Source organism: Balaenoptera ricei, chromosome 3 (genome assembly GCF_028023285.1).
Source record: "Balaenoptera ricei isolate mBalRic1 chromosome 3, mBalRic1.hap2, whole genome shotgun sequence".
Lineage (NCBI taxonomy): Eukaryota > Metazoa > Chordata > Mammalia > Artiodactyla > Balaenopteridae > Balaenoptera > Balaenoptera ricei.
In genome coordinates, this window is record NC_082641.1 from 68354272 (window position 1) to 68375258 (window position 20987).

A 20987-nucleotide genomic window follows, 5' to 3' on the forward strand; every position below is an offset into this window, starting at 1 on the left:
GATGTAGTGCTGAAATTTAAATCAACATAAACCACCCATATGAGACTGTGTATAAATATGTTCTGAATTTTGTAATAATGTATGTCATGGGACATCATATTAAGAAATCTGTAGTGATCCTGCCTTGGGTATTAAAATAAATGTTACCCTATGAAAATACCCTAACCCATCAACTTTGGTCCATGACATTAAGAAGGTGTATCAGTAAGTCAAAACTGTCCTTTTTTTCTTTTTCTTTTTGCTAATCCTGTCAAGACAGAAATACATTTATCAAATAACCAAATTTTCTTAAATGATGTTTATTACTAAGACAGGTAAATATTTCTAAAACAAGTACTCCCTCAGGTCACCATGTTTCATGGAAATATTTAGTCTTAAGCTTAATTTGTCTTAAGCTTAGCTCTTAGTATTTACAGGATTCTCTAATTACAGCACATCAAAATCCAATGAACAAATCTCTGGTAGTTATGGCCATATATTATAATATTCTATATATACAGCAATTTCTTCTAGAGACTTAAGGCCATTAAGGTTTGACAAATATAGTGAAATAAAATGAGCTAGAAAGATGGGAAAATTCCCTCACCTATATGGGAAGATTAAAAAATCTGTTTATAATGGCCAATTTTGGTTAAGAATAACACATTAAATTTAATGAGGGGATCTCAAGGTCGCGGAGGAGTAGGAGGATGTGGCGTTCATCTGTCCCCACAAATGCATCAGGAATATATCTACAAATGGAACAATTCTCACAGAGCACCTGCTGAACACTACCAGAAGACCTCGGACATCTAAAAGGACAAGAAAGATCCCCACGTAACCGGATAGGACAGAAGAAAGAAGGGAAAAGGAAGAGAAGAGGAAGCGGGATAGGACCTCCTCCCCTGGCGGGAAGCTGAAGGTGAAGAGAGGTTCCCACATCTGGGGAAGACCCTCAATGGCAGGAAGATCAGCTGGGACAGAAGGGGAGCTTTGTGGGCTCAGAGGAGAGCACAGCAACTGGTATGTGGCAGGCAAGACAGAGTGAGACCTACAAAGATGGTCTGTGCCACAGCACTGCACACCCCAGCCTGAGATGGGTGACCACCGGTGCACACAGGGGCTGGGTGTTGGAACGTAGGGTTTGGAGAGCAGACCCAGAGAGGGGACTGCTGTTGGCTGTGAGGAGACAGCCTGAAGGGATGGGAGTGAGGAGCTCCACAACCAGGAATGGTCCTGGAGGAAGCCTGAACCACCACAGAAGTGAAGCGTCACTGCTGAGTGAAGCTCAAAGGGCAGGCCGCCACTGCAGCCTCTCTCCTCACATGCCAGCCCCTGCCTCCAAGGGCAATGGGGAGGGCTCCTGCCGAAGTCGGCTCACACACCCCCATAATTGCCCCCACCACACCCCTGTGACCTGCTGCTGCCTTGGCTCCCTCCTGCTTGACAGGCTCATGCATTCCAATTGCTACCCCGCACCCTCCCACCTGGGTGGCCCACTTGCCCCAATCACCACCTCAGCTCCTTCCCACCTGATGGGCTCACATATCCGGATAGTCACCCCGGGACCCTACCGCCTGGGCAGCCTGCTTGCTCTGATTGAAGCCTTAGCCTCCTCCTGCCTGATGGGCTCGTGTGCTCCGGCAACCTCTGGAGCAGACTCCAGTAGGAGGTACACACACAGAGGTGGGGCTAAAACCAAAGCCGAGCCCCAGGGGCCATGTGACTAAGGAAGAAGAGCTGAAATCTCTCCTCATGGTCGTGTGAACCACAGAGTTACACATCCACTGACGGCTTCAGAACATCTGAACAGACTACAAGTGCACCTGCAGCTGAGATGGGTCTGACTTTAGCAGCTGTGAGCTTTGTGGTCATGTACACATGGGGGTTGGGACAGGGAGAGTCTGAGCTGCCTCCATAGCTCCCAGAGCAGGTCCAGGGATACAACTACTGCAGACCTGGGACCTGACTTCAGTGGATCTGTGCTGGTGGCCTGGTGAAAATAACGCCTAAGAGTCACCAGGGCCAACTGCCAGCATACTCACAGTTAAGATGGGACCAAGAGCAGTGCCAACAACAGTGTACTATGTGAGCCTGCACGATGGTGAAAGGGAACAAAAAGAGAACATTCACAAGTAACAGCTCCAGAGGAGGAATACTCAGTGGCTTCTCCACCAGTGGAAGTGCTCCATTCCCACCTACCCCGCACCACAGATCAGAAACACACCTAAGAAAAGATCTGGGGACCTCTACTCCAGCAACTAGGGAGCAGACCCTGTCCCTGACAGGGCAGTGACAACCAGAGAGCAAAGGGAAGGCCCTGCTCAATATCCAGGGTAGGCTTTGGTCACCACACCACCAGTCAAACCACCTATCAAGGGGATAACAGAACAAGCCTCTGGACCAAACTCACCCACCAGGGGGCAGACACCAGAAGCAAGAGGAACTATGATCCCTCAGCCTACAGAAAGGAGACCACAAAAACAGTAAGCTAGACAAAATGAGAAAACAGAGAAATCAGCTGCAGACGAAGGAGCAAGATAAAATCCTACAAGAACAATTAAATGAAGAGGAGATAGGCAATCTATCTGAAAAAGAATTCACAGTAATGACAGTAAACACGATCCAAGATCTTGGAAAAAGAATGGAGGCGTGGTTCCAGAATAGATAAGAAATATTTAACAAAAACCTAGAAGAACTGAAGAACAAACAATGATGAACAGTATAATAACTGAAATGAAAAATACACTGGAAGGAATCAATAGCAGAATAACTGAGGCAGAAGAACAGATAAGTGAGCTGGAAAACAGAATAGTGGAAATCACTGCCATGGAACAGAATAAAGAAAAAAGAATGAAAAGAAATGAGGACAGTCTCAGAGACCTCTGGGACAACAATAAACACACCAACATTTGCATTATAGGAGTCCTAGAAGGAGAAGAGAGAGAGAAAGGGCCTGAAAAAATATTTGAAGGAATTATAGTTGAAAGCTTCCCTAACATGTAAAAGGAAATAGTCACCCAAGTCCAGAAAGTTCAGAGAGTCCCACAAAGGAAAAACCCAAGGAGAAATATGCCAAAACACATATTAATCAAACTAACAAAAATTAAATACAAAGAAAAAATATTGCAAGCAGGAAAGGAAAAGCAATGAATAACATACAAGGGAATCCCCATAAGGTGATCAGCTGATTTTTCAGCAGAAACTCTGCAGGCCAGAAGGGAGTGGCAGAATATGTTTAAAGGGATGAAAAGGGAATACCTACAACCAAAAATACTCTACCTAGCAAGGCTCTCATTCACATTCAATGGAGAAATGAAAAGCTTTACAGACAAGCAAAAGCTCAGAGAATTCAGTACCACCAAACCAGCTTTACAGCAAATGCTAAAGGAACTTCTCTAGGTAGGGGGGGGAAATAAAAGAGAAGACACAATTAGAAACAAGAAAATCACAAATGGGAAAGCTTACTGTTAAAGGCAAACATACAGTAAAAGCAAGAAATCATTCATACACAAACATGATATTGAAACCAGCAACCATGAGAAGAGGAGAGTACAAATGCAGGAAATGGGAATTGTATTTGATATTAAGAGACCAGAAACTTAAAACAACCTTGTGTATATATAGACTGCTTTATCAAAAACTCATGGGAAATGCAAACCAAAAAACAGTAGATACACACACAGAAAAGAAAAAGCAACCCACACAACACTAAAGATGATCATCAAAACGCAAGAGAAGAGAACAAAAAAGGAAGGGAAGAAAAAAGACCTACAAAATAAACCCAAAACAGTTAAGAAAATGGCAATAGAAACACATATCAATAATTACCTTAAATGTAAATGGACTAAATGCTCCAACCAAAAGACACAGATTGTCTGAATGTATACAAAGACAAGACCCATATATATGCTGTCTACAAGAGATCCATTTCAAACCGAGGGACACATACAGACTGAAAATGAGGGGATGGAAAAAGATATTCCATGCAAATGGAAATCAAAAGAAACCTGGAGTAGCAATACTCATATCAGACAATACAGACTTTAAAATAAAGACTGTTATAAGAGACAAGGAAGGACACTAAATAATGATCAAGGGATCAATCCAAGAAGATATAACAATTGTAAATATATATGCACCAACATAGGAGCACCTCAATACATAAGGCAAATGCTAACAGTCATAAAAAGGGAAATCAACAGTAACACAAAAGTGGGGGACTTAAACATGCCACTTAAATCAATGGAAAGATCATTCAGACAGAAAATTAATAAGGAATCACAAGCCTTAAGTGACACATTAGACCAGATGGACTTGATATTTATAGGACATTCCATCTGAAAGCAGTGGAATACGCTTTCTTTTCAAGTGTACACAGAACATTCTCCATGATAGATCACATATTGGGACATAAATAAAACCTCGGTAAATTTAAGAAAACTGAAATCATATCAAGCACTTTTTCCAACCACAAAGCTATGAGATTAAAAATCAATTACAGGAAAAAACTAAAAAACACAAACACATGGAGGCTAAACAATACATTACTAAATAACCAATGGATCAGTAAAGAAATCAAAGAGGAAATCAAAAAATTCCTAGAGACAAATGACAACGAAAACATGACAATCCAAAATCTATGGGACACAGCAAAAGCAGTTCTAAGAGGGAGGTTTTATAGCAATAAAATCTTACCTCAAGAAACAAGAAAAATCTCAAATAAAAAACCTAACCTTACACCTAAAGCAATTAGAGAAAGAAGAACAAACAGAACCCAAAGTTAGTAGAAGAAAAGAAATCATAAAGATCAGGGCAGAAATAAATAAAATAGAGACGAACAAAACAATAGCGAAGATTAATGAAACTAACAGCTGGTTCTTTGAGAAGATAAATGAAATTGATAAACCTTTAGCCAGACTCATGAAGAAAAAAGGGAAAGGCTTCAAATCAAGAAAATGAGAAATGAAAAAGGAGAAGTTAGAATGGACACCACAGATATACAAAGGATCATAAGAGACTACTACAAGCAAATATACACTAATAAAATGGACAACCTAGAAGAAGTGGACAAATTCTTAGAGAGGTACAAACTTGCAAGACTTAACCAGGAAGAAATAGAAAATATGAACAGACAAATCACAAGTACCAAAATTGAAACTGTGATTAAAAGTCTTCCAACAAACAAAAGTCCAGGACCACATGGCTTCAAAGGAAAATTCTATCAAACATTTAGAGAAGAAACTCTTCCTTCTGAAACTCTTCCAAAAAACTGCAGAGGAAGGAACACTTCCAAGCTCATTCTATGAGTCCACCATCATCCTGATACCAAAACCAGACAAAGGTAACACAAAAAAAGAAAATTACAGGCCACTATCACTGATGAACATAGACCCAAAAATCCTCAACAAAACACTATCAAACCAAATCCAACAACACATTAAAAGGGTCATACACCACAATCAAGTGGGATTTATCCCAGGGATGCAAGGATTCTTCAATATAGGCAAATCAATCAATGTGATACACGATATTAACAAATTGAAGAATAAAAATCATATGATCATCTCAATAGATGCAGAAAACGCTTTTAACAAAATTCAGCACCCATTTATGATAAAAACTCTCCAGAAAGTGGGCACAGAGGGAATCTACCTCAAAATAATGAAGACCATATATGACAAACCCACAGCAAACATCATTCTCAATGATAAAGACCTGAAAGAATTTCCTCTAAGATAAGGAACAAAACAAGGATGTCCACTCTCACCACTATTATTCAACATAGTTTCAGAAGTCCTAGCCACAGCAATCAGAGAAGAAAAATAAATAAAAGAAATCCAAATTGGAAAAGAAGAAGTAAAACTGTCCGTTTGCAGATGACGTACTATACACAGAAAATCCTAAAGATGCAATGAGAAAACTACTAGAGCTCATCAATGAATTTGGTAAAGTTGCAGGATACAAAATGCACAGAAATCTCTTGCATTCCTATACACTAACAACAAAAGATCAGAAAGAGAAATTAAGGCAACAATCCCATTTACCACTGCATCAAAAAGAATAAAATACCTAGTAATAAACCTACCTAAGGAGGCAAAAGACCTGTGCTCAGAAAACTATAAAACACTAATGAAAGAAATCAAAGATGACACAAACAGAGGGAGAGATATACCATGTTTTTGGATTGGAAAAATAAATACTGTGAAAATGACTACACTTCCCAAAGCAATCTACAGATTCAATGCAATCCCTATCAAATTGCTAATGGCATTATACAATGGAGAAAAGATAGTCTCTTCAATAAGTGGTGCTGGGAAAAGTGGACAGCTGCATGTAAAAGAATGAAATTAGAACATTCTCTAACACCATACACAAAAATAAACTCAAAATGGATTAAAGACCTATCAATAAATGTAAGGCTGGTACTATAAAACTCTTAGAGGAAAACATAGGCAGAACACTCCTTGACATAAATTGCAGCAAGCTCTTTTTTAATCCACCTCCTAGAGTAATGAAAATAAAAACAAAAATAAACAAATGGGACCTAGTTAAACTTAAAAGCTTTTGCACAGCAAAGGAAACCATAAACAAAATGAAAAGACAACCCTCAGAACAGGCGAAAATATTTGCACATGAAGCAACCAACAGGGGATTAATCTCCAAAATTTACAAACAGCTCATACAGCTCAGTATCAAAAAAATAAATAACCCAATTGAAAAATGGGTGGAAGATCTAAATAAACATTTATCCAAAGAAGACATATGGATGGCCAAAAAGCACATGGAAAGATGCTCAACATCACTAATTATTAAAAAAATGCAAATCAAAACTAAAATGAGATATCACCTTACACTGGTCAGACTGGCCATCATCAGAAAAATCTACAAACAATAAATCCTGGAGAGGGTGTGGGAAAAAGGGAATCCTCCTACACTGTTGGTGGGAATGTAAATTGGTACAGCCACTATGGAGAACAGTATGGAAGTTCCTTAAAAAACTAAAAATAGAGCTACCAAATGACCCAGCATTTCCACTCCTGGGCATATATCTGGAGAAACCATAATTCAAAAAGATACATGCACCACAATGTTCACTGTAGCACTATTTACAATAGCCAGGACAGGGAAGCAACCTAAATGTCCATCAACAGAGGAATGGATAAAGAAGATGTGGTACATATATACCATGGAATATTATTCAGCCATAAAAAAGAATGAAATAATGCCATTTGCAGCAACATGGATGGACACAGAGATTCTCATACTGAGTGAAGTAAGTCAGACAGAGAAAGACAAATATCATATGATATTGCTTACGTGCGGAATATAAAAAAAGGGTACAAATGAACTCATCTACAAAACAGAAATAGAGTTACAGATGTAGAAAACAAACTTATGGTTGCCAGAGTGTAAGGGGAGGCAGGGGGATAAATTGGGAGATTGGAATTGACATATACACACTACTATGTATAAAATAGATAACTAATAAGGATCTACTATATCAAACAGTGAACTGTACTCAATACTCTGTAATGACCTATATGGGGAAAGAATCTAAAAAGAAAAAGAATTGATATATGTATATGTATAATTGATTCACTTTGCTCTACAGCAGAAACTAACACAACATTGTAAATCAACTCATTCCAATAAAAAAAATTTTTTTTAATGAAATTTTCTTTTTCTACAAGCTTTCCTATTCTTTCACTTTTTCTTTTTTTTGATAAGCATCATATTTATTATACATTTTTCCAGATTTATTGATATAATTGACCTGTAACACTGCTTAAGTTTGTGTACAAAGTGTTGATTTGATACCTTATGTATTGCAAAATGACTACTACCATACTGTTAGCTTACACCTCCATCTCATCACATAATTACCATTGTGTGTGTGTGTGTGTGTGGTAGGAACATATAAGTCTCTTAGCAACTTTCAGGTTCATAATACAGTCTTATTATATAATCACCATGGTGTATATTAAATCACCAGAACTTATTCATCTTATAACTAGATGTTTATATTCTTTAACCAACATCTCCCCGTTACTCTAAACCCTAAGCCCCTAAAAACCAACATTCTAGTTTCCATTTCTACAATTTCAGCTTTTTCAGATACCACATATAAGGGATATCATATGGTATTTGTCTTTATCTGTCCAACCTATTTCACTGAGCATAATGCCTTCAAAGTCCACCCATGTTGATACAAACAGCAGGATGGTTTTCTTTCTCATGGCTGAATAATATTCCATCGTGTATTTATACCCATCTTCTCTATCCATTTATCTGTTAATGGACATTTAGGTTGTTTCCATATCTTGACTATTGCAAATAATGCTGCAATGAACATGGGAGTGTACCTATCTGAGATCCTGTTTTCATTTCCTTTAGGTATATACCCAAAGTAGGTTTGGTAAAACATATGGTAGTTCTATTTTTATATTTTGAGGAAACTCCATACTGTTTTCAATAGTAGCTGTACCAATTTACATTCCCATAATGGTGCACAAAGATTTCCCCCTCCACATCCTTGCCAGCATTCATTATCTCTTGTCTCTTTCATAATAGACAACATCACAAATTTTGAAGTTTTGTGGTTGTGATCTGAATTTCCCTGATGATTACTGATGTTGAGCATCTTTTCATGCACCTGTTGGCCCTCTGTATGTCTTACTTAGAAAAATGTCCATTCAGTTCCTATGCTCATTTTTAAAATTGGACTGTTTGTAATTTTTCCTAGTGAGTTGAGGTTTTTTTTAATACATTTTGAATGTTAACCCCTTATCAGATGTATGATTTGCAAATATTTTCTTCCATTCTTCAGTTAACTTTCATTTTGTTGCTTTTTTTCTTTTGCTGTGCAAAAGCTTTTTAGTTTGATGTAGTTTGACTTACTACTTTTTGGTTTTGTTGTTTAAGCTTAAAAATATTTGCAAATCATACATCTGATTTCCAAAAATCTTTGCCAAGACCAATGTCAAGGAACTATTTCCCTATGTTTTCTTCTAGTTTTATGTTTTCTTCTAGGAGTTTTATGTTTTCAGGCCTTGTGTTTAAGTCTTTAATCCATTTTGAGTTAATTTATGTGAGTTGTATAAGGTAAGAGTCCAACTTCATTCTTCTCCATGTAGTTATCCAGTTTTCCAAACACAACTTTTTGAAGAGACTATCCTTTTCCATTGAGCATTCTTAGCTCCCTAGTGAAGTAATAGTTGACCATAAATGGGAGCATTTATTTCTGGGCTCTCAATTCTGTTCCATTGATCTATGCGCCTATTTTTAATAATAGTCCATACTGTTTTGATTACTATAGCTTTGTAGCATAGTTTGAAATCATAAATGTGATGCTTCTAGCTTTGTTTTCTTTCTCAAGATTGCTTTGGATATTCAAAAACTTTCATGGTTCCATATAAATTTTAGGGTTATTTTTTTCTATTTCTGTGAAAAAGCTGTTAGATTTTCACAGGGATTGCACTGAATCCATTGATAGCTTTGGGCAGTGTGAACAGTTTAATAATATTCTACCAATCCATAAACATGGAATATCTTTCAATTTATTTGTGCCTTCCTCAATTTCTTTCATTAAATCTTGGTTTTCAGTGTACAGTTCTTTCACCTACTTGGTTAAAAATGTATTCCTAAGAATTTTACTGTTTTTGATTCTATTGCAAATGGGATTATTTTATTTATTTGTCAGATAGCTCATTGTTAGTGTATCAAAACACAAGTGACTGTTGGCTGATTTTGCATCTGACAACTTTACTGAATTTGTTGATTACTTTTAACAGTTTTTTTTTAAATGGAGCCTTTAGGATTTTAAATATATAAGATCATGCCATCTACAAACAAAGACAATTTTGTATCTTAATTTCTGATTTGGGCCTCTTATTTCTTTTCCTTACCTGATTACTCTGGCTAGGACTTTCAGTACCACAGTGAATAAGGAAAAGCTTTCTTTCACTACTGAGTATGATGTTAGCTGTGGGTTTGTCATACATGGCCTTATTATGTTGAGACATGTTCCTTCTATACCAGATTTTTGATCATTTTTATCATGAAACAATATTATATTTTGTCAAATGCTTTCTCTGCATATACTGAGATAATCATGATTTTTTACCTTATATCCTAGGAAAGTAGTGTGTCACATTTATTGATTTTGTATGTTGAACAACCCTTGAATGCCAGGGTTAAACCCTGCTTTATTATGGTATATGATCCTTTCAATGTGCTTTTGAATTTGGTTTGTTAATACCGTGTTGAGAAGTTTTATTGATACATCTATATTCATCTGAATATTGGTCTATACTTTTCATTTTTCTCTGTGTCATTATCTAGCTTTGGTGTCAACATAATTCTGGTCTCATAAAATGAATTTGGAAGTGCTCTTCAATTTTTTGGAAGAGGTTGAGAAAGACTGGCATTAATTTTTCTTTAATTGGTAGAATTCACCAGAGAACCATCTGGCCCTGGGATTTTCTTTGTTGATATAATTTTGACTACTGATTCAATCTCCCTACTAGTTACTGGTCTATTCAGATTTTCTTTTCCTTTACGATTCAATCTTGGTAGGTTCTATGTTTCTAGGAACTTATGCATTATTTTAGGTTATCTAAACTGTTGGCATATAACTGTTCTTAGTAGTCTCTTATGATCCTTTGTATTTCTGTGGTATCATTTGTAATGTCTACTCTTTCATTTTTATTTGAGTCTTCTTTCTGTTTTTCTTAGTTAAAGGTTTGTCAATTTTGTTTATCTTTTCAAAACTGTTGAGCTTTTCTGATATCTATTTCATTTATTTCTGCTCTGATCTTTGTTATTTCCCTTTTCTGCTAATTTTGGGCTTAATTTGTTTCTCTTTTTCTAGTTCCTTGAGGTATAAAGTTAGGCTGTTTTAGTCTGAGATCTTTTTTCCTTTGTAATATAGGAATTTATCACTATAAAACTTCTTGTTCTAAGAATGCTGCTTTTGCAGCATCCCATAGGTGTTGGTATGTTACGTTTCCATTTTCATTTGTTTCAAGATATTTTTTGATTTCCCTTTTTGTTTTCTTTAACCCATTTTTTCTTCAGGTGTGTGTTGTTTAATTTTCATATAATTTTAAATATTCCAGCCTTCCACCTGTTTTGCTTTCTAGTTTCATAACACTGTTATTGGTAAAGATACTTGGTATGATTTCAATCTTCTTAAATTTGCTTAGAGTTGTTTTGTGACCTACTGTCCTAAGATCTATTCTACAGAATATTCCGAGTGCACTTGAGAAGAATGTGTATTATGCTGCTGTCAGATGGAATTTTCTGTATGTATCTGTTAGGTCCGTTTAGTCTAGCTCATTTCCAACATTTCCTTATTGATTTTCTGTCTGGATAATCTATCCATTGTTGAAAGTGGGATATTGAAGTTCCCTACTATTATTCTAGTGTTGTCTATTTCTCCCTTCATCATTGTATTCTTCAGCTCCACAATTTCTGTTTAGTTCTTTTTATTATGACTTCTCTTTCTTAAACTTCTCATTCCATTCATGTACTGTTTTCCTGACTTTGCTGAATTGTCTTTCTATGTTTTCTTGTAGTTCACTGATTTTCCTTAAAACAGCTGTTTTGAATTCTTTATTGGGTAAACTGAAGATCTCCATGTCTTTGGTTCAGTTACTGGAAGATTATTATAACCCTTTGGTGGTATCATGTTGAATTTTCACATGAACCAGATTTTTGTAATGCTGTCTTCACATCTGAAGTAGCAGATAGACTTCCATCAGCCCTAGTAGATATTCTGAGGCTATCTCAGACCTTCTGTAGGTACACCTGCTCCACAATTCTTGCTCCTTCTTGTTGAAGAATTCTCAAGTTTTTATGACTTGTCTGGATCCTGCTATACATCATGCTGAGTGCTGACAGTATCTCTTTTGTTCCCAAAGATGATACTGATGCTCAAGTCTTTGGTCTTTCCCTGGCCTATAGATTTGGGTCAGTTTTCTGCTCATGCTCACTAGCCATGTGTCAAAGTTTGTTCTCATTTTCACTGTCTGGTGCATGCACAGGGAGCCAGTCAGAGGGTGGGTGTGTATGTGGGCGAGGCACATGGAGCACTGGACCAGTTGCAGTGATTTGCAGGTAAAGCATTCCTAGTGGTTTGTGTGCAGACTTCTTGATGGAGTTCACAACATAGTAGTATCCACATGTTTAATACCCTCTGAGAGTCCTATCTGTCGCTCCCCTAGCCTCTTCCTGACCCCACTCATGATGCTCATGATTCAATACTCTTAATGGATCAACAGAGAAATGAGCCCCTTTGGCAGTGTCCCACACAACTGGAGAAGCTGGGTGCTCACTCACATGCTCTTCCTTTCCCCTTTGAGAGAAATCACATGCTGAGAAGTATCTCTCATGGCCCTAAGTTGTGCTGTCTTGTGGGAGGGATAATGTTGGTAAAATCCACCTGTTTCTCTCACCCACTCCAATGCATCTAACTCATACTTTATTTTGGCCAGGGTACTGGCACTTCTTTGGAAACCAGGTTCATCTATGTGATATATCATATATTCTTATCCACTGATCCATTGATGGACACTTAGGCTGTTTCTTGAGACTGGCTATTGTGAATAATGATGCAATGCTGCAATAAACATGGGAGTGCAGATATATCTTTGATGTCCTATTTTTATTTCCTGTGGATATATTCCCAGAACTGGGATTACTGGATCATATGGTAGTTCTATTTTTAATTTCTTTAGGAAACACCAATGCTGCTTTCCAAAGTGGCTATACCAGTTTACATTCCCATCAACAGTGCTCAAGAGGTTCCTTTTCTCTACATTCTTGCCAGCACTTGCTTTCTCTTGTCTTTTTAATAATAGACAACCTAAAAAGTGGGAAGTGCTATCTCACTGTGGTTTTGATATGCCTTTTCATGACGATTAGAGACATCTAGCAACTTTTAATGTACATGTTGTCCATTTGTATGTGTTACTTGGAAAAATGTTTATTCAGGTTCTTTGCCTATTTTTAACTGGGTTATTTATTTCCTATGAAGTTACTTGTATATTTTGGATAATAACCTCTTATCAGACATGTGGTTTGCAAATGTTTTCCCCCATTCCATAGGTTGCCTTTTCTTTGTGTTGATGGTTACCTTTGATGCACAGAAACGTTTCAATTTGATATAGTCTCACTTGCTTATTTTTGTTGCCTTTGTTTTCATTGTCAAATCCAAAAATAACTGCTAAGACCATTGTCAAGAGGCTTACCCCTATATTTTCTTCTAAAAAATTATGGTTGTGGGTCATAGGTTCAAGTCTTCAAACCATTTTGAGTTGACTTTTGTGTACGGTGTAAGATTGGGATCCACTCTGATTGTTTTATACATAGCTGTTTTCCAAACACGATTTGTTAAAGAGCCTGTCTTTTCCATATTGTATTCTTTTGACTCCTTTGTTGAAAATTAATTGAACATATAGGCATGGATTTATTTTTGGGTTCTCTTCTGTTCCATCGATCTATATATCTGTTTTTAGGCCAAGTGTTTTTGATTACTGTAGCTTTACAATACAGTTTGAAATCAAGTGTGTGATGTTCACAGCTTTGTTGTTTTTTCTCAAAATTACTTTAGCTATTTGAGGTCTTTTGTGGACCTACATGAATTTTAAGACTTTTTTTCAAATTTCTGTTTAAAATGCCACTAGAATTTTGATATGCACTGCATTGAATCTGTAGATCACTTTGGGGAATACTGACATTTTATCAATATTAATACTTCCAATTCATGAACACAGAATGTCTTTCCATTTATTTTTGTCTTTTTCAATTTCTTTCATCAATATTTTATACTTTTCTGTCTACAGTTCTGTCACCTCAATGATTAAATTTACTCCTATGTATATTATTCTTTTTTGATGCTAAGTGGAAGTTTTTCTTATTTTCTCTTTATGATAGTTCATTGTTAGTGTATAGAAATACAAGTGATTTTGGTTTATTGATTTTTATATCCTGCAACTTTACTGAATTCTTTATTAGTTCTAACACTTTTTTCATGGAGTTTTTAGGGACTTCTCTATATAATTGACATCTACAAACAGACATGTTTATTTCTTTTTGGTTTTGATGTCTTTTATACCTTTTCTTCTTGACTACTTGCTGTATTTAAAACTTTTAGTACTATGTTGAATAAAAATGTCAAGAATGGGCATCCTTGTCTTGTTCCTGATTTTAGAAGGAAAGTTTTCAGCTTTTTACCACTGACTATGATTTTAGCTGTGGATTTGTCATATTGTGCCTTTATTATGTTGATGTACTTTCTTTCTATACACAGTATGCTGAGAAAATTTTTTGACAGATAGATGAATCAATTAGTAAATTTATTTATTTATTTTTGTGGTTGAAAAGCTTTATCATGAAAAGATGTTGAATTTTGTCAAATGCTTTTTCTCCATCTACTGAGATGATTATAGGATTTTTATTCTTCACTTTGTTAATGTGGTTTATCATACTTACTGACTTGTTGATGTTGAACCATCTTTACATTCCTTGAATAAGTCCCACTTCATCATATCACATGATCCCTTCATTGTGCTGTCGAATATGGTTTGTTAATATTTTGTTGGGTATTTCTTCATTAGGGATATTGGCCTGAAATTTTCTTTTCATGTATTGTCTTTCTCTGACTTTGGAATGACAGTAATACTGGCCTTGTAAAATGAGTTTGGAAGCATTTCCTCTTCTTCAATTTTTTGAAGAGTTTGAGAAGAACTGGCAAATTCCTCTTTAAATGTTTGGTAGAATTCATCAATGAAGCCATCTGCTCTTGGACTTTTCTTTATTTGGAAGTTTTTGAGTTCTGATTCAATTAGCTTATTCATAATTCATATGCTGAGATTTTCTATTTCTTCATGATTCAGTCTTGTTAGGAATAGTTTTAGGAATTTATACCTTTATTCTGAGTTATCGAATTTGTTGGTGTATAACTGTTTATAGTACTTTGATATGTTTGTAAGTATTTCTGTGTTATTAGTTATAATGTCTCCTCTTCCATTTCTGATTTTATTTATTTGGATCACTCTCTTGTTTTATTAGTTAATCTAGCATAAGACTTGTCAATTTTGTTTATATTTTCAAAAAACTGTTAGTTTCACTGATCTTTTCGACTGTCCTTTTAGTTTTAAATTCATTTATTTCTACTCTGATCTTTGTTTATCACTGCAGGGAGGGTGCTCCTCTGCTCCTGTTTAAAAACTGCTCCTCTGTTTGCTATACCCACAGTGGTCTCATGAATGAAAGCTCTGTTGGCTATCAGAGCTTTGTAATATGGGGACCCATACCTTAGGTGGCAGCTATAAAAGTTAGGGCACTAGATATGAACCAGCTCCTTCCACAGAGATACTGGTGAGTTAGTTTTGTTTGGAGCAAGATGCAGTGAGAACACGAAGGAAGTGCTTATCCAGCTTCTCTGGGAAGGATCACAACCAACCCCTAGATGTGGACAATAAATAATCATGAAAGTATGAAATGTGGCGGTACTTTTCATTGTAATATAGGTATAAATTGAATTAATGAATAAAATAAGAAAATGAGAACTCTATTAAGAAACTGAGGCTAAGAAAGCAAGAGTATATTTTTTTAGGTCACAAGACTAATAAGTAGAAGTCAAAACTGTATATATATATGTATATATGTATATATATACATATATGTGTGTGTATGTATATTTATATTTGTGTGTGTGTGTTATTGTTCCAGCTTTGGGGAAGTTAGGAATATACCATTATTAAAATCTTATGTAATAGTATACAGAACTGATAAGCTGTAAGCTATTTGCAGAAAGTAAAAATAGCCTATAACTTTTTTATAGTTTTCTCCCCTTGTGGATTTCTGTAAAAATAAGATTTTAACTTTAATATGTAGAAATATCTTATGATATTTTCCATTTTTTTCATCTTATTTCTACTATCATCATTGTTTTGTTTGATGTTTCAAATACTGGTTAGATCACTTCTGTTTCACAAAATAAGAGAAAGAAAGAAAGAAATATTTCCGTAACACTGTGGTAGTCTTTCACAATTACACTTGTATTTTTAAGAAACTACTGCACTTTCACTGGGTCTCCAGGAAGCGAATTAGTAAACTTTATGCCTAGTTTTGTAATTACTTATAAATAAGTTTTAATTCCTGATTTGTTAAGTAAGTTTTTGTTGGATTTATGCAATATTAATTGAGGATGATTTCAAATACTTTACCTTCTATACCAAATAGACTGTAAGCACAATAGACAATTCCTCTAAGAATATTTTATAAGAGTAAAGTATAATCCTCATTCCTCTTTTAGGCATGATTTTATAATTTATGTATTTCTTGGTCCATGCTTTCAAGAATATATTTTTAAAAAGGGATAAAACACTTCTAGAAGAAAACGTAGGCAGTAAGCTCTTTGGCATCAGTCTGAGAAATCTTTTATATAAATCTCTTCAGGCAAGGGAAAGAAAAGCAGAAATTACAAAATAGGCCTACATCAAAATAAAAAAGCTTTCACACGGTGAGGAAAACTATCAATAAAATGCAATGACACCCTTTGAATGGGAGAAGATATTTGTAAATGTTATAATCAACAAGGGGTTAATATCCAAAATATGCAAAGAACTCATACAACTCAACATCATAAAAAACAAACCACCTGATTAAAAAATGGGCAGAAGACCTTAACAGACATTTTTTTAAAGAAGACATATAAATGGCCAACAGGCATATGAAAAGGTGCTCAACATCACAAATCATCAGAGAAATACAAATCTAAACCATAATGAAATATCACCTCACACCTGTTATATATAATGGCTATTATTAAAAAGAAAATAAATAGCAAGTGTTGGTGAGCAAGAGGAGAAACCAGAACCCTCATGCACTGCTGGTGGGAATATAAATTGGTGCAGCCAAGTAAATGTAAATATATTATGTAGCATAATGTAAAATATTATGTAGATTCCTCAAAAATTTAAAACAGAACTACCATATAATCCAGCAATTTCAATCCTGGCTATTTATCTGAAGAAAATGAAAACCCTAATAAGAAAAGATAATGTATCCCTATGTTCACTGCAGCATTATTTACAATAGCCAAGATAAGAAAGCAATCTAGTAGATGAATGGATAAAGATGAAAGGTGCGTGTGTATGTGTGTGTGTGTGTGTGTACACACACATATATACCAGAATATTACTCAGCCATAAAAGAGAATTAAATCTTCTCATTTGTTTCAACATGGAAAGACCTAGAGGGTATTATACTAAGTGAAATAATTCAGACAGAGAAAGACAAATATCATATGATATCGCTTACATGTGTAATCCAAAAAACTAAACAAATGAACGATATAATAAAACAGAAACTAAGTTATGGATATAGAGAACAAACAGGTGGTTTCCAGAGGGGAGGGGGTGGAGGGAGGAATGAAATAGTTCAGAGACATTAAGAGGTACAAACTTCTAGTCGCAAAAAAAAAATGAGTCACAGACACGAAAAGTACAGTGTGGGGAATATAGTCAATAACTACATAATATCTTTGTATGGTGACATATCATAACTAGACTTATTGTGGTGATCATTTTGAAATGTACAGAAATACTGAATCACTATGTTGCTGAACAGGAGCTAACAAAGTACTGTAGGTCAATTATACTTCAAAAACTAACAAACAGGACTTCCCTGGTGGCACGGTGATTAAGAATCCGCCTGCCAAGGCAGGGGTCACGGGTTCGATCCCTGGTCCAGGAAGATCCGACATGCCGCGGAGCAACTAAGCCCATGTGCCACAGCTACTGAGCCTGCGCTCTAGAGCCCACAAGCCACAACTACTGAGCCCACATGCTGCAACTACTGAAGCCCGCGTGCCTAGAGCCCGTGCTCCACAACAAGAGAAGCCACCACAATGAGAGGCCCACTCACTGTAACAAAGAGTAGCCCTCACTCGCCGCAACTAGAGGAAGCCCACATGCAGCAACAAAGACCCAACGCAGCCGAAATTTTTAAATAAATAAATAAATCATCAATTTAAAAAAAAACACTCATTAAAAAAGAAATAAGATTTTTGGTTGCCAGAGGCAGGGAGTGGGGGAAGGAATTCAACAAAGGCAGTCAAAAGGTACAAACTTCAAGTTATAAGTTAAATTAAGTACTAAGGATGTAATGTACCACATGATAAACATAATAAACACTGCTATATATTATACGTGGAAGTTGTTAACACAGAAAATCCTAAGAGCTCTCATCACAAGGAAAGAAATTTTCTTTCTTTTTCTTTAATTTGTATCTATATGAGATAACGGATAATCACTAAACTTATTGTGATAATCAATTCATGATGTATGTAGGTCAAATCATTATGCTGTATACCAATTATAGCTCAATAAAACTGGAAGAAAAAATTTTTAAGTAAAAGAGGGATAAACCATCCCTATCGTACTCTTTCATTTTCAAACCTTCTTTATGAAAATTTTCAATATATAGACAAATTGAAAGAATTTTTCAATGGGTACTCAAACACAGCTTAGATTCTATCATTAAAAGTTTTCCTTTATCCGCATTATCACGTCTATCACTAACCTACTTCTAGATCCTTCCAATTATCCATGTTAATTTTGATGTTTTTTAAATTACTGTAGCATTCATATTATTTAGAGGTGACTATTTCTTTAGATATTTTTATCTTTTGTGGTAAAATTTATATGAATGAAATTGAGTGAAATGTGACTAGGAATAAAGAAAATGTAAATAATTAATATTAATAAATTTGGTCATATGCCATTATGGTGATATGCTATTCTTGATATAAATACTGTATTCTTTTTTCCATCTTATATGTCCATTTTATATTCTGAAGTCTTTATCACTCATTTAAGAAACACTTTTGGAAAAAAAAGATATACTTTTGTCTATTTATTCCTACAAAAAATTTTTAAAAATCACTTAACATATCCTTGTGTTTCTATAAAAATGGCCTATTGGTGATCAGTATCTCTAAAAATTGAGATCATGATTAACTGAAATATATGAATTAAAGAACTATTCCCCTCAACAGATAATAATGGCTTTATGTTTCCAGCATTACACAAAATCACTGAGGCTTAGACTAGATGGTCAGAAGCTCTATTGACTAATCAGGTATAGACAAGCAGGTATAGCTAAGAATGGAAAATATATATATAAACTTTAGAAAATGATTTGATTTGCACTAAGAGCAGTGCTTTACTCATCAATTAATTAATTTGGATCGCAGACTACCCTGAAAAGTCTCCAGGTCCTCCAAATATCCATATACATATGATTTCTGGTATAGGTTCAACAGCTGTATATAGTCACCCAAGATTGCCCTTTTCTAGGTTAAATATCCATGCTAAGATTCTCCCAATTTCCTTTCCTTAATCTATGTGCTACACCCTGATGCTGCATACCCAGTGCTAACAGTTCTTTCCTTGGGTCATGCAGTAGTGAGAAAATAAAAAGATATCAGGATGAACATTTAGAAGAACACTGTACTGAAACCTGAAAAAAGGAGTCAAATACTGACCCTGCTATTTACTAACACGTGATCTTGGTTGAGATACATAACATTTCAGTTATTTTTTCCTAAATGGAAGTGAAAGAACTTTCCTCATATAATATTTTAAAGATTACATGAAACAATGCATGTGAAAGTCCCTAGGTCAAAAATAATGAAGAACACAGTAATTCTTTTTTCACTGATATTTCTATTACTTTAGACTTTTATTCTCTAGCTCAAATTTTGAAAGCCTTTCTATCACTGTCCCAGATAACCATTTATGTGAGCATTTTGCAACTTACCGAAACAAACTCTGCCACTGACACATATCATTTTCTGAGAAGTAGAGAAACAACCTTCCACAGCACAAGGGTGACACTAGTTAATTTGTTCTTTGGCCTTTACAAATTCACTTTACTACAGAAATTCATGTAACTCTAATAACTTCAAAGAGTTAATGCTTCCCCCCAAAATGGTAAGACAGAGTCACTTAAAATCTGAAAAGCATGGACATTTTACTTATCTTTCCATTGCTCTTACTAAGTAAAAAAGCACTGAATATATATGTCACCATAAATAAAAGGAGGAACTTATTGAAATATATATATATATAATCACTAGATTTCACTTTATGTGTTTATATACTCCAGAAAGGTCCTCTTCTATTATTTATATGTGTGTGTGTGTGTGTGTATGTATATATATATATATATATATATATATATATATATATATATATATATATGCAAATGTAGAGATATTGGTATAAAATATACCCTGCAAAAAGAAAACGACATTTTAGGAAGTATGTCATATTATGATTTACGCTTATAACCTATAAATATTCCTGTGCATACAAATTGAACAATAAAAATGATACTCATGAATTGTCTCTTATATCCAGTGAAATTATTTAATATGTTGATATTTAGGGCAAAATGTTTATGATCCAAGTTTTCTAGTTTTAGAAAATGTTAATTCTAAAAAAAGTTTTTTATATTGAGGAAAAAAAGGGCAAATATTAGGCTTATATACCTTGTGGGTTTCAGTAGGATACTGTGACTGATACTTAGGCAAAATACTCATTTAGATCGAAATAATACGGTAAAATACTTCTTAAGGCAAAAATCATTTAACTTGATAGAAACAAGCACCCATAGTTCAATGTAGTGATTTATTACCCTTAAACACATTTGCTATAGTATTGGCATGACTCCAGTGTTATAATCTTGTGCATAGAATCCTTACCTCAGTTCCAAACAGATAGATATTATTTGTAATATTCCCTTAAATTGCATTGAATACCTTAACTTAATATAACATTAAAACAAACAGTAAACTTGTTTTTAGCAGATATGGTGGATCTATGGAAATGAGAGGGAAACACACTTTTGAAGGAAAGTTTACACTACAAGAGTAAAATTTTTTTTAAAATACATGTAATATGTGGGAATAAGCAACTATGGAAAGAACACAC